General features: G+C 44.1%; 1 protein-coding gene and 1 pseudogene across 8 annotated transcripts in view; one reads left to right on the top strand and one right to left on the bottom strand.

Moving 5' to 3' along the window:
* Nucleotides 1-14,421, top strand: part of LOC105489393 (lipase G, endothelial type) — a 114,104-nt gene that overhangs the window by 15,626 nt on the left and 84,057 nt on the right. Inside the window, exon 2 of one of the 8 annotated variants that reach the window (XM_071085372.1) lies at nt 9,905-10,043. The exons of the other annotated variants lie outside the window; for them this stretch is intronic. The gene's annotated coding sequence lies outside the window, so the exon portion shown is untranslated. The remainder of the gene's footprint in view (nt 1-9,904; nt 10,044-14,421) is intronic. 8 annotated transcript variants of the gene reach the window in all.
* LOC105489434 (signal recognition particle subunit SRP72-like) overlaps nt 1-14,421 on the bottom strand; it is a 35,844-nt pseudogene that overhangs the window by 7,952 nt on the left and 13,471 nt on the right.

The following is a 14,421-nucleotide window of genomic DNA, read 5'->3' as shown; positions in this document are numbered from 1 at the left end:
CTTTCTAGTTGGTTTGTTCAAAGCAAGACCCGCCAGGCACGGTGACTCACATCTGTAATCCCAACACTTTGGGAAGCTGAGGCAGGCAGATCACTTGAGGCCAGGAGTTCGAAACCAGCTTGGCCAGCATGGTGAAACCCTGTCTGTAGTAAAAATAGAAAAAATTAGCAGGGCGTGGTGGCACACACCTGTAGTCCCAGCTACTCTGGAGGCTGAGGCATGTGAATTGCTTGAAGCTGGAAGACAGAGGTTGCAGTGAGCTGAGATTATGTCACTACACTCCAGCCTGGGCAACAGAGCAAGGCTCTGTCTCAACAAACAGACAAACAAAAGCAGTCACAACAAAAAAACAGAAACAAAGCAAGACCCAATCTAGGTCCCACATGACATCAGGTTGTTGTTTCTTTTCATTTCATTTTTGAGACGGGCTTGCTGTTGTCCAGGCTGGAGTGTAGTGACGCGATCTCAGCTCACCACAACCTCTGCCTCCAGGGTTCAAGTGATTCTCCTGCCTCAGCCTCCTGAGTACCTGGGATAACAGGTACCTGCCACATGCCTGGCTAATTTTTGTGTTTTTAGTAGAGATGGGGTTTCACCATGTTGGCCAGGCTGGTCTTGAACTCCCAACCTCAAGTGATCCACCCCCTTCAGCTTTCCAAAGTACTGAGATTACAGGTATGAGACACCCCGCCAGGCCTGGTTGTTGTTTCTTGAGCCTCTTTTTTTTTTTTTTTTCAGATGGAGTTTCACTCTGTCACCCAGGCTGGAGGTGCAGTGGTGCAATCACTGTTCACTGCAGCCTCGATTGCCTGGGCTCAAGCGACTCTTTCACTTCAACCTCCTGAGTAGCTGGAACTACAGGCACGTGCCACAATGCCCAGCTAATTTTTAAATTCTTTGTAGAGAAGAGGTATCACTGTGTTGCCCAGACTGGTCTTGAAGCCCTGAGTTCAAGTGATCTTCTTGCCTCGGCCTCCCATAGTGCTGAGATCTCATGAGCCGCCATGCCCAGCTCTCTTGAATCTCTTTTAATTTTCCATAGTTTCTGTTTTCATGATAGTCTTGTTGAAGATGACAAGCCAGTGAATCTACATAATTTACCATCTTCTGGATTTGTCTAGTTGCTTCTTTGTGGTATCATAGCTTTTAACTGGGTGGATTCAAATTAGGTATTTTTGGCTAGAGTACATTATAGATGCTGTTGTCTACTCCACATTGTATCCTCCAGCAGACATACCTGGGTAACCATCCTGAGGAATGCTGAGGTTGACAACTGGGATGTGGTGATGACTGTCTGCTCTCCTTGAGACTAGACAGGGGTTAGCAAATCTTTTCTTTTTTCTTTTTTTTGAGACAGAGTCTTGCTCTTTCGCCCACACTGGAGTGCAGTGGCATGATTTGGGCTCACTACAAGCTCTGCCTCTTGGATTCAAGCGATTTTCCTACCTCAGCCTCCTGAGTAGCTGGGATTACAGGCTCCCACCACCACGTCCGGCTAATTTTTGTATTTTTAGTAGAGATGGAGTTTCTTTTTTTTTTTGTATTTTTAGTAGAGATGGGGTTTCACCATATTGGCCAGGCTGGTCTCGAACTCCTGACCTTGTGATCCGCCCACCTCAGCCTCCCAAAGTGCTGGGATTACAGGCGTGAGCCACAGCACCTGTCAAAGATGTGATTTCATCACATTGACCAGCCTGGTCTTGAACTCCTGACCTCAAGTGATCAGCCCACCTTGGCCTCCCAAAGTGCTAGGATTACAGGCGTAAGCCACCACACCTGGCCAGCAAATCTTTTCTTAAAAGGCCAGGTTGTAAGTATTTTAGACTTTGTAGGCTAAACAGTCCCTGTTGCAACCATGCATCTCAACTATGTTGTGTGAGAACAACTATAGACAATCAATTCACAAATGGGCATGTCCGTGTTGTGATAAAACTTTATTTACAAAAACAGGTAGTAGGCCTGATTTGCCAAGTGGGCTATAGTTTGTAAACCTCTAGCCTAGAAAATAATCTGTGTGATGTTACTACTTTGGCTGGGTAAATGTCAGTACCCCACCAAACATTTACCTAATATATTAGCCAGAATAAAACATTCTGTTAGGGCTTATAAAATGCTAATTTTCTTATTTCTGTTATTTTTATACTTCCCTTAGCTAATTTTTTTAAATTAAAAAAATTAAATTGTAGGCCAGGTGCGGTGGCTCATGTCTGTAATCCCAGCACTTTGGGAAGCTGAGGCGGGTGGATCATGAGGTTAGGAGTTCAAGACCAGCCTGGCCAAGATGGTAAAACCCCGTCTCTACTAAAAATTAAAAAAAAAAATTAGCCGGGCATGGTGGCAGCTGCCTGTCATCCCAGCTACTCTAGAGGCTAGGACAGGAGAATCGCTTGAACCCGGGAGGCCACTGAGATTGTGCCACTGCACTCTAGCCTGGGTGACAGAGCAAGATGCCATCTAAAAAAAACAAAAAAAGTTAAACTGTAAATACTTTCTATTTTGAAATAACTTCAAACTCAGTGAAAAGTTGCAAGAATAATACAATGAATTCTCTTTACTTAGATTCACCGATTGGTAATATTTTGGCACATTTCTCATTCTCTATATGTGTATACATTTATATATATATACACACACACATCTTATATATACCTAAATGTACATATTATTTTTATCTGAATCATTTGAGAGTAAGTTGCAGACATTATCCCCTTGTGTCTAAACAGTTTAGTGTGCATTTGTTAAGAATAAGGTTGTTCTCCTTTTTTTTTTTTTTTCCAGACGGAATCTTGCTCTGTCACCCAGGCTAAAGTGCAGTGGTGCAATCTCACTGCAACCTCCACCTCCTGGGTTCAAGTGATTCTCCTGCCTCAGCCTCCTGAGTAGCTGGGATTACAGGCGCCCACCATCACGCTTGGCTAATTTTTGTATTTTTAGTAGAGACGGGTTCCACCATGTTGGCCAGGTTGGTCTCGAGCTCCTGACCTCAGGTGATCTGCCCGCCTTGTCTTCCCAAAGTGTGGGGATTACAGGCGTGAGCCACTGTGCCCGGCCAGGTTGTTCTCTTTTGTAATCAGTTATTAGAATCAAGAAATTGGCCGGGCGCGGTGGCTCAAGCCTGTAATCCCAGCACTTTGGGAGGCCGAGACGGGCGGATCACAAGGTCAGGAGATCGAGACCATCCTGGCTGACACTGTGAAACCCCGTCTCTACTAAAAACTACAAAAAACTAGCCGGGCGAGGTGGCGGGCGCCTGTAGTCCCAGCTACTCGGGAGGCTGAGGCAGGAGAATGGCGTGAACCCGGGAGGCGGAGCTTGCAGTGAGCTGAGATCCGGCCACTGCACTCCAGACTGGGTGGCAGAGCGAGACTCCGTCTCAAAAAAAAAAAAAAAAAAATAGAATCAGGAAATTTAACATTTACTATAATAATATTGTCTAATCTAGAGACCATATTTAATTGCCGCCAATTATCCCAACAATATCTTTTATGGAATTTTTTTTGGACGAAGAGCCAAATTCAGAATAAGACATTGTGTTTGGTTGCCAAGTTTCTTTTTCTTTAGTCTGAAATGGCTTGGCATTCTTTGTAAAAATCTTTCTCTTATTAACTGGGGTGATCTGGTTTTCCTAAAATATAGTTTCTAGAACTATAATAACTATAACTAGAAAAATGTAATCTTTAAAAAATATAAACTATATAATACAACACTCCTCACTTCTCTCCAAAGCACTTTCCAGGTTAAAACCCTTGAAAGACTTCACATTTCACACCCAATAAAGTCCAAACTGCTTACTGTGCTGTGCAGGCTGATCTAGCTCCAGGCCCTCATTGCCTACCCTTTTCCTCTGCACTGACTTTGCTCCAGCCACACTGGCTTCTTGCTGCTTCAGGGATACAGTTAACTCATTCCTGTCTTAATGCCTTTGCTTGTGCCCTTCCTTCCATGTAAGATGATTTACAGCTAGGTCTTCACGTGTTGGCTTCTTCCAGTCACTGAAGCCTCAACTCCTTCCCTGACACAGTCTATGGAGCTCCTCTCTGACATATAATCTTGTTTTATTGTCCTCACAACATATCTCACTGAATGAAATTATCACATTTATTAGTTTTCTTCTTAAATTTCTATCTCTTTTTCAAAAAATGTAAGCTTCCTGAAGACATAGTTCTTTTTTTTTTTTTTTTTTTTTTTTTGAGACAGAGTCTTGCTCTGTCACCCAGGCTGGAGTGCAGTGGCGTGATCTCCACTCACTGCAACCTCCGACTCCTGGGTTTCAATGATTCTCCTGCCTCAGGCTCCCCAGTAGCTGAGATTACAGGCTCATGCCACCACGGCTAATTTTTGTATTTTTAGTAGAGAGGGGGTTGCGCCATGTTGGCCAGGCTGGTCTCAAACTCCTGAGCTCAGGTGATCCGCCCACCTTAGCCTCCGAAAGTGCTGGGATTACAGGTGTGAGCCACCGCACCCGGCAGAAAACATAGTTCTTGTCTTTTTTCCCTCCAGTGCCTAGAATAATTTTTTGTTTATAATAAGTTCTCAACAAATATTTATTGAATTACAACATAATACTGGAAGTCCTAGCCAGAGCAATTAGGCAAAAGAAAGAAAAAAAAGGACATTCAATTTGAAAAGAAGGAAGTAAAATTGTCCTTGTTTACAGATGACATGATTTTATATATAGAAAAATCAGGCTGGATGAGGTGGCTCATGCCTGTAATCCCAGCACTTTGGGAGGTTGAGGACAGTGGATCACTTGAGGTCAGGAGTTTGAGACTAGACTGGCCAACATGGCGAAACCCTATCTCTATTAAAAATACAAAAAAATTAGCTGGGCGTGGTGACTTATGCCTGTAATCCCAGTTACTCAGGAGGCTGAGGTAGGAAAATCACTTGAACCCGGGAGGTGGGGGTTGCAGAGAGCTGAGATCACACTGCTGCACTCCAGCCTGGGCAACAGTGCAAGACTCTGTCTCAAAAAAAGAGAAAACTATAAAGACTCTACTCAATAATTCTCAGAATTAATAAGTGAATTTAATAAAGTTGCAGGATATGAAATCAATATTCAAAAACAAGTAGCATTTCTAGACACAAACAAGAAAAGAACTCAAGATGGCACAATGGTGTACGTCTGTAATCCCAGCTACTCAGGAGGCTGAGGCAGGCAGATTGCTTGCACCCAGGGGTTCAGACCAGCTTAGGCAACATAGCAAGACTCCCATCTCAAAAAAAAAAAAAAAGGTTTAGAAGATAATCCCATTTACCATAGTTACACCCCAACCCCTGCCCCCAAAAAAACCCCAAACCCTAAGAATAATTTTTTCTTTTTTTGAGATGGAGTTTTGCTCTTGTTGCCCAGGCTGGAGTGCAGTGCTGCAATCTCTGTTCACCGCAACCTCTGCCTCCTGGGTTCAAGTGATTCTCCTGCCTCAGTCTCCTGAGTAGCTGGGATTACAGGCACCTGCCACCATGCTCGGCTAATTTTTGTATTTTTAGTAGAGACAGGGTTTCACCATGTTGGCCAGGATGGTCTTGATCTCTTGACCTTGTGATTCACCTGCCTCAGCCTCCCAAAGTGCTGAGATTACAGGTGTGAGTCACTGCGCTCGACCTAATTTTTGTATTTTTTAGTAGAGATGGAGTTTCACCGTATTGGCCAGGCTGGTCTCAAACTCCTGACCTCAGGTGATCCACCCAACTTGGCCTCTCAGAGTGCTGGGATTACAGGTGTGAGCCACCAAGCCCAGCCCGTAAGAATAAATTTAACCAAGGAAGTAAGAAAGTATCTGCTAGGCAAACTAGAGAACACCAGTGAAAGAATTGAAGAGAACACGAATTGGAAGACACCTGGCGTGGTGGCTTACGCCTATAATCCCAGCACTTTGGGAGGCTGAGGGGGGTGGATCACCTGAGGCCAGGAGTTTGAGACCAGCCAGGCCAACATGGTGAAACCATCTCTACTAAAAATACAAAAAAATTAGCCAGGCATGGTGGCGCATGCCTGTTAATCCTAGCTACTTGGGAGGCTGAGGCAGGAGAATTGCTTGAACCTGGGAGGCAGAGGTTGCAGTGAGCCAAGATCGTGCCCCTACACTCCAGCCTGGGCAATGGAGCAAGACTTTACCTCAAAAAAGAAAAATAAATAAATAAATAAAATAAAATATATAAATAAATAAATTGGAAGCCATCCCATGCTCACAGGTCAGAATAACTGATGTTGTTAAAATAACCATACTACCCAAAGCAATCTACAGATTCAACTAAATCTCTATCAAAATACCGATGACAGTCTTCACAGAAATAGAAAAACAATCCTAAAATTTGTACCAAACCACGAACGACTGTATAGCCAAAGGAATCCTGAGCAAAAAGTACAAAGCTGGAGGCATGATGCTACAAGACTTTATAGTACAAAGCTATAGTAACAGCATGGTGCTGACATAAAAACAGACACATAAACCAATGGAACAGAATAGAGAACCCAGAAGTAAATTCATGTGACTATTGCCAACTGATTTTTGACACAGATACCAAGAATACTCATTGAGCAAAGGGTGATCTCTTCAATAAATGATTCTGGTTATTTTTATGCAGAAGAATTAAACTAGACCTCCACCTCTCATGCTATACAAAAACCAACTGAAAATGCATCAAAGACCTAAATATAAGATTTAAAACTATAAAACTACTAGGAGAAGGTCAGGTGCAGTGGCTCACGCTTGTAATCCTATCACTTTGGGAGGCTGAGGCGGGTGGATCACACTTGAGTTCAGGAGTTCGAGACCAGCCTGGCCAACATGGTGAAACCCCATTTCTACAAAAAAATACAAAAAATTAGCCGGGTGTGTTGGTGGGCGCCTGTAATCCCAGCTACTCGGGAAGCTGAGGCAGGTGAATCACTTGAACCTGGGGGTGCGGAGGTTGCAGTGAGCTGCCACTTCACTCCAGCCTGGGCAAAAGAGCACAACTCCATCTCAAAACAAGCAAACAAACAAAAACAAGTGAACAAAAAACTACTAGGAGAAAACATAGGACAAACACTTTGGGACACTGGCTTGGGAAAATATTTTTTGAATAAGAGCTCAAAAGCAACAAAAGCAAAAAAAGCAAAAATAAACAAATAGGATGATATCAAACTAAAAAGCTTCTGCATAGCAAAGAAAACATTCAACACAGTGAAAAGACAACCTAAAGAATGGGAGAAAGTATTTTCAAACTATCTAACAGGGAATTAATATCCAGAACATGCAAGGAACTCAAACATCTCAACAGCAAAAAACCAAACAATCCAATTTAAAAAATGGGCAAATGATCTGAACAGACATTTCTCAAAAGAAGATGTACATATGGCAAATACATATATGAAAAAATGCTCAACATCACTAATCATCAGGGAAATGCAAATTAAAACCACAATGAGGTATCATCCCTTTCCAGTTAGAACTGCTATTATCAAAAAGACAAAAGCTAACAAATGCTAGCACGTATGTAGAGAAAAGAGAATTCTTATGCACTGCTGCTGGGAATGTAAACTAGTATGACCACAGTGGAGAACTGTATGGAGGGTCCTTAAAAAACTACAAATAGAACTACCATATGATCCAGCAATTCCACTACTGGGCATTTACCCAAAGGAAAGGAAATCAGTATATCGAAGAAACCTCTGCATCCTCATGTTTATTGCAGCAATATTCACACTAGCCAAGGTATGGAAACAACCTAGGTATTTAACAACAGATGAATGCATAAAGAAATTATGATATAAATACACAATGGAATACTATTCAGCCATAAAAATGAATGAAATTCTGTCATTTGAGGCAACATGGATGGAACTGGAGGACATTATGTTAAGTGAAATAAGCCAGATGCTGGGTGCGGTGGCTCACGCCTGTAATCCCAGCACTTTGGGAGACCAAGGCGGGCAGATCACCTGAGGTCAGGAGTTCAAGACCAGCCTGGCCAACATGTTGAAACCCCATCTCTACTAAAAATACAAAAAGTAACTGGTTGTGGTGGTGGACATCTGTAGTCCCAGCTACTCAGGAGGCTGAGGCAGGAGAATTGCTGGAACCCAATAGGGGGATGTTGCGGTGGGCTGAGATTGCACCATTGTACTCCAGCCTGGGTGACAAGAGCAAAACTCCATCTAAAAAAAAAAAAAAAAAAAAAAAAAAAAGCCAGAACAGCAGGTTAAACCCTGCACATTATGTGTGGAAGCTAAAAAAAGTTTATCTCATAGGAGTAAAAAGTAGAACAGAGGATACTAGAAGCTGGAAGGGTAGGGAAAGGGAAGGATAGGGAGAGATTTGCTAAAGAATACAAAATTACAGCTAGATAAGAGGAATAAGGTTTAATGTTCTCTACCACTGTAGGATGACTATAGTTAACAATAATATATAGTTTCAAATAGCTAGAAGGAGGATATTGAATGTTCCCAACACAAGGAAATGATAAATGCTTGAGATGATGGGTATATGAATCACCTTGATCTGTCTGATCACTATACATGGTGTGTATCAAAACATCATTATGTACCCCATAAATATGTACGATTATTATGTGTTAATTAAAAATTTATTTTAATAGTTAAATTAATCATACACACAAGGGAAAATTTTACAGACAAAAATCCCCAAAGTCCAGGGCTGTCTCTTGCTTGCTATGGAGAATCTGACGCTAGTTGTTTCCCCTATGATCCCCGCTCCCAATGGTGGTCCTCCTCCGTGACTTCAGGTCTCACCGGGCTCTAGTAGCTCCATCTTCTCCTTTCCTCCTCTATCCAAGGGGAAGTGACCAGTCTTTGTTTGTTTTCTCCCTTAACTCTATCTATGCCTCTACTGGGAGTCCCTTCATTAGGGTTTTTTTCACTTGAGCTACCCTTGGAGAATTCTGTTTCCAGCTGGGACCCTGGATGATGGACAGAGTAAGGAGCAACCACTATGCCCTGGCAATAAATGATGGTTCAGCTGTGTGAGCATTGTCTATATGAGCAGTCAGCTTCTTCCTCGTCCTCCTCTTCACCATGTTAGTCCCATGTCTTTTCAACGTGCTAACTCCTTTATACTAACAATTATTAAAGAGTTGATTTGTTCTACATACCCAGTGACAAATACTCTTCTGAAAACTTGAAGTGGCCGGCGCAGTGGCTCACGCCTGTAATCCCAGCACTTTGGAATGCCGAGGTGGGTGGATCACCTGAGGTCGGGAGTTTGAGACCAGCCTGACCAACATGGAGAAACCCCATCTCTACTAAAAATACAAAATTAGCTGGGCGTGGTGGCACATGCCTATAATCCCAGCTACTAGGGAGGCTGAGGCAGGAGAATTGCTTGAGCCTGGGAGGCGGAGGTTGTGGTGAGCCGAGATCGTGCCATTGCACTCCAGCCTGGGCAACAAGAGTGAAACTCCGCCTAAAAAAATAATAAATAAATAAATAAATAAATAAAAACTTGAAGTGGACAATGAGACTGGGATTAACATGCCTATGTAGAGTCGGCAATGCAATTAGATACAATTTGTGCCTGGATATCTGACTTCATGTCTAAAATTCCACCAGTGACTAATTGTTAGAGTTGCCTCCTTCCATCTTTCCTCTTGTAAAATTCATCTATTTCTGGAATGAATATTAATATTTATTGAATGCTTTTCTTTTTTTTTTTTTGAGACAGAGTCTCACTCTGTCTCCCAGGCTGGAGTGCAGTGGCAAGATATTGGCTTGCTGCAACCTCCACCTCCCAGGTTCAAGTGATTCTAGTGCCTCAGCTTCCCAAGTAGCTGGAATTACAAGAGCACGCCAGCATGCCCGGCTAATTTTGTGTGTGTGTGTGTGTGTGTGTGTGTGTATGTGTGTGTGTGTGTGTGTGTGTGTATATATATATATATATATATATATTTTTTTTTTTTTTAGTAGAAACAGGGTTTTGCCATGTTGGCCAGACTGGTTTCAAACTCCTGACTTCAAGAGATTCACCCTCCTTGTGCTGGAATCCCAAAGTGCTGAGATTACAGGTGTGAGCCACAGCTCCCGGCCTGAATGCTTATTTTATGTGAGTTACTTTCGCATTCATTAAATCAAATAATCTTTACAACGCATTTTTTTTTTTTTTTTTTGGTTACAAGAAAGGTAAGCTAACCTGATAAATGGCAGAGCTGGAGCCGGACGGAACCCCAGGCCTCCTGGCGTGAATCCTTTGCATTCCTGGGGAGAGTTATACATTCAGTCTCACACTTCTTAGTGTCAATGAATATTTTAGGTAATGGAAAGTAATTCTGGAGCCCAGAGAGAGAGAAGATAGGATGGAACTATGATAAAGGGGAAGACACGAAAATACAGCTATTTATTTAGCGAGCATCTACTTGTATGCTGAGCACTGGGTATGGTTCCTTCCACATATTCCCCAGAAGAGCTTTGTAAGGAGGATTGTGCTACCCACGTTTTACGGAGGATGAACTTGGGGCTCAGGGAAGTTTGGTAGTTTGCCCAGGGTCCTACAGCCAGTAAGTGGTTGGGGATGCATTATGCGTAGAGCTAGGTGAGCCTGACACTGTTTGCTTTCTTTCCATTACACCTGCCTGTCATGGGAGAAAATTTCAGAAAAGGGATACCAAAATTATGGGGAAACCTGTCTTGGATATTGCCAAGGGTCAGTCCAGAAAGAAGCCCTGAATACTACTATTCACAAAAACTTCATTTGAAGGACATTTGTGTGGTGGAGTGGCTGAGGGACACCATGGGCCACTAGATGGCACCAGTTCAGCGTCAGAAGAAGCTTTTCCCCATTATTTTTGTGGGCAAAGGATGCATGTAGCACCCTGTCCTTGCTCCCCAGGGTGGCACAAGAGAATGAGTACCAGCAGGTGAATGCTGCAGGGGCCATCCTGGAGTCTGTCTGACATAGCGTCTCTGGAGTGGGCAATTTTTTTTCTTTTAAGACAGAGTTTCACTCTGTCACCCAGGCTGAAGTGCAGCAGTGCCATCTCAGCTCTCTGCAACTGCTGCCTCCCAGGTGCAAGTGATTCTTTTGCCTTGGCCACAATTTTTTGTGTATATATATATTTTTTTCTTTTTTTGGTGGGGGGATGGAGTCTCACTCTGTCGCACTGGCTGGAGTGCAGTGGCATGATCTCAGCTCACTAGAACCTCTGCCTCCCTGGGTTCAAGCGATTCTCCTGCCTCAATGTCCCAAGTAGCTGGGATTAAAGGTGCCCGCCACCATGCTGGCTTATTTATTTATTTATGAGACGAAGTCTCGCTCAGTCACCAGGCTGGAGTACAGCAGCACAATCTCGGCTCACTGCAACCTCTGCCTCCTGGGTTCAAGTGATTTTCCTGCCTCAGCCTCCCAAGAAGCTGGGACTACAGGTGTGTGCCACCACACCCAGCTAATGTTTGTATTTTTAGTAGAGACGAGGTTTCACCACGTTGGCCAGTATGGTCTTGATCTCTTGACCTCGTGATTCACCCGCCTCAGTCTGCCAAAGTGCTGGGATTACAGGCATGAGCCACTGCGCCCAATCTAATTTTTGTATTTTTTAGTAGAGATGGGGTTTCACCATGTTGGCCAGGCTGGTCTCAAATTCCTGACTTCAAATGATCTTCCCACCTTGGTCTCCCCAAGTGCTTGGGATTACAGGCATGAGCCACTGCGCCCGATCTAATTTTTGTATTTTTTAGTAGAGATGGGGTTTCACCATGTTGGCCAGGCTGGTCTCAAATTCCTGACTTCAAATGATCTTCCCACCTTGGTCTCCCCAAGTGCTGGGATTACAGGCATGAGCCACCGCGCCCAGCCCAGTTTTTGTATTTTTTGGTAGAGAGGGGGTTTCTCCATGTTAGCCAGGTTGGTCTTGAACTCCTGACCTCAAGTGATCTGCCTGCCTCAGCCACCCGAAGTGCTGGGATTACAGGCATGAGCCACCACGCCCAGCCTGGAATGGGCATTCCTATTCCCTTTACACATGTGAGGGAAACGAAGATAAGTAATACCGAGTAACTTGCCAAGGGTACTTAGGTATAGAGTTGTAGACAAGGGATTCCAAACCAGGCCTGTCTGATTTGCAGCTTGTAATTAGTGTATTGCTAGGTAGATTGGGAACGTTTGGCCTGGAACAGAAAAGACCCTGGGGTGGGATCCACGTTGACAGTCTTCTGGGACTTGAATCCACCGCATGGATGAGGGTGCAGAACTAAATCCAATAGGTGGAAATTATCAGGAGTAGACTTTTTTTTTTTTTTTTTTTTTTTTTTTTGAGATGGAATCTCACTCTGTCTCCCAGGCTGAAGTGCAGTGGCATGATCTCGGCTCACTGCAACTTCCGCCTCCTGGGTTCAAGAGATTCTCTTGCCTCAGCCCCCTGAGTAGCTGGGATTATAGGCGCCTGCCACCACGCCCGGCTAGTTTTTGTATTTTTAGTAGAGATGGGGTTTCACCATGTTGGCCAAGCTGGTCTTGAACTCCTGACTGATCCACCTGCCTCGGCCTCCCAAAGCGCTGGGATTACAGATGTTAGCCACCGCGCCCAGCCGGGAGTAGATTTTTTTGAAAAGTTAATACATGATAAGATTTTGCTGGGCATGGTGGTTTATGCCTGTAACCCCAGCACTTTGGGAGGCCAAGGCAGGAGGCTCGCTTAAGCCCAGGAGTTGGAGACTAGCCTGGGCAACGTAGTGAGATCCCATCATTACAAAAAATAATAATAATAAAAAATAGCCAGGTTTGGTGGCTTATGCTTGTGGTTCCAACTACTCTGGAGGCCAAGGTGAGAGAATTGCTGAGCCTGGAAATCAAGGCTGCAGTGAGCCATGATCACACCACTGCACTCCAGCCTGGGCACCAGAGTGAGACCCTGTCTCAAAAAAAAAAAAAAAAAAAAAAAAAAAAAAGATTATATTTAACTAATTAAAGAGAAAACTGGCAAAGTGTTAAAACCAATTCAAAGGACAATCCAGGCTAGGTGTGTTGGCTCATGCCTGTAATACTAGCACTTTGGGAGGCCAAGGTGGGTGGATCACTTGAGGTCAGGGGTTCAAGACCAGCCTGGCCAACATGGTGAAATCCTGTCTCTACTAAAAATACAAAATTAGCCAGGCATGGTGGCATGCACTTGTAATCGCAGTTACTCTGGAGGCTGAGGCAGGAGAATCACTTGAACCTGGGAGGCAGAGGTTGCAGTGAGCCGAGATCATGCCACCGCAGAGTGAGACTGTGTCTCAAAAAACAATGAAAAAGAAAAAATAAAACAAAAACAAAGGACAATCCAGGCCAGGTGCGGTGACTCATGCCTGTAATTCCAGCACTTTGGGAGGCCGAGGCAGGTGGATGACCTGAGGTCAAGAGTTAGAGAGCAGCCTGGCCAACGTGGTGAAGCCCCGTCTCTACTAAAAATACACAAATTAGCCAGGTGTGGTGGCACGTGCCTGTAGTCCCAGCTACTCAGGAGGCTGAGGCACAAGAATTGCTTGAACCCAGGAGGAGGAGGTTGCAGTGAGCAGAGTGTGTGCCACTGCACTCCAGCCTGAGTGACAGAGGGACACGCTGTCTCAAAAAAAAAAAAAAAAAGGACAATCCAAAAAACAGATTGGGAATATTAAAATAAAGGTGTAAGTGAAGGTTAAACATGTTTTTTTTTTTTTTTTTGAGACGGAGTCTGGCTCTGTTGCCCAGGCTGGAGTGCAGTGGTGCAATCTTGGCTCACGGCAACGTTCACCTCCCAGGTTCAAGCGATTCTCCTGCCTCAGCCTCCCTAGTAACTGGGATTATAGGCACGTGGTCATAATCCACTATGCCTGGATAATTTTTGTATTTTTAGTAGATATGGGGTTTCACCATGTTGGCCAGGCTGGTGTTGAACTCCTGACCTCAGGTGATCCACCTGTCTCGACTTCCCAAAGTGCTGGGGCGTGAGCCACCACGCCCAGCCTGAAACAGGCTTTTCCTTGGTGGTGGTGGTGGTGGTGAAATGGAAGAATTGTCACTCCACTGGATGGAGTTCGTTTGCATGTGTTTAAATGATAATTATTTTCCTTTTTTTTTCTTGTGATATGGACTCTTGCTCTGTCACTCAAGCTGGAGTGAAATGGTGTGATGTCAGCCACTGCAACCTCTGCTTCCCGGGTTCAATCAAGTCTTGTGTCTCAGCCTCCTGAGTAGTAGATATTACAGGTGCCTGCCACTACACCCGGCTAATTATTGTATTTTTAGTAGAGATGGGGTTTCACCGTGTTGGCCAGGCTGGTCTTGAACTCCTGACCTCAACTGATCCATCTGCCTTGGCCTCCCAAAATGCTGGGATTACAGGTGTGAGCTACTGCACCCAGCCTATTTTCCATTGTTATAATTTATCTGTAACTTATAAAATTGTATAATAGGCTGGATGCAGTGGCTCACGCCTGTAATCTTAGCACTTTGGGAGGCTGAGGTGGGC

Source organism: Macaca nemestrina, chromosome 19 (genome assembly GCF_043159975.1).
Source record: "Macaca nemestrina isolate mMacNem1 chromosome 19, mMacNem.hap1, whole genome shotgun sequence".
In the NCBI taxonomy this organism is placed as follows: Eukaryota; Metazoa; Chordata; class Mammalia; order Primates; family Cercopithecidae; genus Macaca; species Macaca nemestrina.
This window is presented reverse-complemented; position numbering and strand designations above follow the sequence as displayed.